The 3,530-nt window shown below is 40.7% G+C and overlaps 1 long non-coding RNA gene across 1 annotated transcript; it reads right to left on the reverse strand.

Moving 5' to 3' along the window:
- Nucleotides 1-786: 786 nt before the first annotated feature.
- LOC109425386 (uncharacterized) lies at nucleotides 787-1,967 on the reverse strand. Its single transcript, XR_002133787.3, has 2 exons — nucleotides 1,331-1,967; nucleotides 787-1,262 (listed from the first exon to the last, which is right to left on the reverse strand). It is a non-coding gene; the product is annotated as an uncharacterized LOC109425386 (long non-coding RNA).
- Nucleotides 1,968-3,530: the final 1,563 nt, after the last annotated feature.

A 3,530-nucleotide genomic window follows, 5' to 3' on the forward strand; every position in this document is an offset into this window, starting at 1 on the left:
AAGGATGCCTACAAACGAGGGTTGGCAAACGTATCTTTCCTCTCCCTCAGTAAGAGATTGCAGTACGAAGTGCAGAACAGATAGTCTGAACGTTTGAGAACATCTGATCTTAAATACTTACTTTTGTAACACTCATTTAAGATGGCCTCTCATGAACCCTAATTAACAAAATATAATAATTTGATGGCTCCGTATAACCGAAGTGGTAGCACACGGTGTCAAAATTTCGATTATTATCGAACATTCATGTACCTCGGATATTTCTTCGAAAATGAATAGTATTTAGGCTATATAATCATAATCGGAGAACTAGAAAATATTTCATCGGCGAAAATTTTTCCATACATTTTGTATGGGACGTTTTTTGGGCTAAAATAGTAATTATTGATTTTTAGTATGGAAAATACCCAAAAACTCATCTAGCTCAAATTTTCCCCGATAGAATATTTTCAAATCTTGCATTTATACATTACAGCCGAAATTCTAACATTCTATGAAGGAAAATCCGAGGTACATGAAAGTTCGATAATAATCGAAATTTTGACACCGTGTAGCACAGACCATGCTGAAAGTAACGGATGGAATCCCCGGTCGGCCTAGAAACTTGGAAGTTTCCATGACTTCCTTGAACATATATCATCTCTCGCTCTCAGTTAATTATTATGCAAGTACTCACCGTACGATAAGCTGAGAAGCACGCTTTAACCCAGTTTGGAAGCTACGCCAAGAGGAGTAATTTGAGCAAAAACTTTCTATGATATTTAACATTTTCTATCAACAAACGAATTTTGAGTGTTGTTATGGGTTGTTTAATGTCACCAAACAGTAAATCTTTCAACGAGTAATTTGGGTTAATTCACAACAGTATTTCGAATGCGAGTAGATAAAGCGCATTGAGCCCCCTCTTCAATGTCGTGCGCGCCGTCTGCAATGCATGACAAGCGACCACGACATTGCAGCTGGGGGGCTAAATGCGCTCTATTTGCTCGCATGGTATTTTGCATCACAAACCGCATAATCCCGTCTCTTTTTATAGAAAATATATGGATGATCTGGATCTGTCTGGTCTGTCAGTGAATATGTAGTTTCCCTCTGCAGTTGCCACAGGATCCTAACCGCAGAGTGCCACAGGATCCTCACCGTTCACTAAATAACGCAGCTACTGGTTCTGTGCAAAAAAGGGCTTATTCTCCCTATCCTCCAACTGGGCTGAAATTCACATATGCCTTGCATTTCGAGGTAATAAACTGGGCATTCTTATCCTGGAAGACGTATAGAACAAACTGAAAAATCAGAACGAAACGAAATTTTTTATAACTATGAATCTTACCTCAATTGAGAGCCAGTTCAACACCCGCTGCACCATCCCTCAGTATGATACGTAAAAGAAAATGTGCATTGTAATAATATTTCCGATATTTAACATTGGAGTTTTCAATAATTTCCTAAGTTCCTCAAAAAACGGAGAAACCCGTTCAAACCAACCACAATAACAAAACAACAAACAAAGAAAAATATTGACAGCTGTCGACGTTGTCAGCTTGAGCCGTGCGCTGGGGATGCTTGAGCCGGCGATATGTTGGCTACGATCAAAATACGTTGGATTGAATAGGGATGCCAATTCCTTGATTCAATCACTTCAACAATTAGCTTGCCGCAATCAGGTGAAGCTATTTTGGGTTCCTGGGCACTGCGGAATTGAAGGAAACGAACAAGCCGATATGTTAGCAAGACTTGGATCGTCTCATCAATTCATAGGACCAGAACCATTTTGTGGTGTGTCTGGTTGTTCTCTCAGAATAGAGTTTAAAACATGGGAACATGAGAAACTAAAATCCAATTGGGAAAACACCACTTTTGCGAGGCAGTCGAAACGTTTCATAATACCGGACGTTTCAAACACTCGTAAACTTTTAGAACTTTCTAGAATAGATCTAAGTTCTTTTACTGGCCTTCTTACTGGTCATTTTTTTTATTCTTCAATCACTTAACCTTATTTTCAGCTCTGTTGTCCACTTGGGCGCTGCGTGAGCGATTCCAATTGGAAGCTGTACATACACTTTGTACAGCGCCTAAATGTATTCTATTTCTAATTGTACTACATCGAACTGGTTGCGTTGCGCTGCTTTCACTCTCTACCCTATCATGGGAGAATGATGAGCACGAGGATGTTGATGTGTGGCTGTTGGTTGTTCCTGTTTCCAGTCCGATTGGGGGTCCATTATGGGTTGCCGTTCGCCGATGTCCAAATATCCGGGTTCATTTGAGCCATAGGCTCAGAAGAGGGTCAGTGTCAGCTGCTCTCAGGGGGAAAGAGCAACTGACGAAAGTGCCGGGGCTGGGTTCGAACCCATGACCATCTGCTTACGAAGCAAACGTGTAGCCACTACGCCACGGGCCCCGGCTACCTTACTGGTCATTGTCCGAGCCGGTATCATCTTAAGCTGATCGGAAAACTTCAAGATGATGTATGTCGCTTTTGCGGCATAGATACAGAAGACTCGGAACATTTGTTGTGCCGTTGTCCGGCAATTGCAGCTAACAGAATAAGGTTCTTCGACAAGGGGCTGATAGAACCCTTTGAGGTCTGGAGAACAAACCCCAATGCGGTAGTACAGTTCATTCAAACTGTAGCACCGTGTTGGGATCACGCTAACAGTCAAGGTTTGATTATTGCTAATACCAATGGTGATACTTCAACTTGACATAGCAAAATAAAACTGGGGCATTTGTCACAATAGATCTAAAAACTGGTCGCAGTGTATATACCCAACAAGGAATAAAAAAAAAAAATAAAATAAATAAATAAAAAAAAATCTGAATATTGGTTCTAATGGGTTCCTGATACATATCGTCTGCTGCACCGTCGGGTTTGCTGCATCCGGTTCTGGATTTCTACTTTATTTAGCACTATCTTTGCTATGTTCTACCTTCTCGCATTCTTATTTTTTTATTTAATTCTTTCCACTATTGTCGTTTTTCTTTTCTGTTCATTTTATCTCTTTTATTTCTTTCTACCACTTCGTTCTTTTGTTCATTTTGTTGTTGTCATGGCATACTTTTTCATGTGTCTTCATACTTTTTGTCCTCCTTCTGGTCTACTATCCTTGTTTTCCACTTCTCTTCGATTCTTCTCTTATTCACTGTTTCCGATCCGTGCTGTCATGGTAAAATCAGAACTGATTAATTCAAGGTTTCCAAATTTCAGCGCTGAGTATAACGACACGCCTGCATGGAAATGACTTCTATATTGAACCTTATTAAGAATTAAGTATTCCAGGGAAACCCCTCCATTTTTGTTCACAAAATGTTCTGTAATTCAGCAACTTTCAAAGGAACCACTTCCATCTCCTTCTTGAAGACAGGACACAGACGATCGTTGGGCCGATGAAAACCGATGGAGTTGATGCAATGAGCAGCAGAAGCACATACTTCACCTTCCTTCAGTTCCTGTTCAGCCGAACAGTTCAAACAACGTTTAGGACCAGGACAGCAGACGCGGGGATGGCCATAGCGAACACAGCTGAAGC

Source organism: Aedes albopictus, chromosome 1, assembly GCF_035046485.1.
Source record: "Aedes albopictus strain Foshan chromosome 1, AalbF5, whole genome shotgun sequence".
NCBI lineage: Eukaryota > Metazoa > Arthropoda > Insecta > Diptera > Culicidae > Aedes > Aedes albopictus.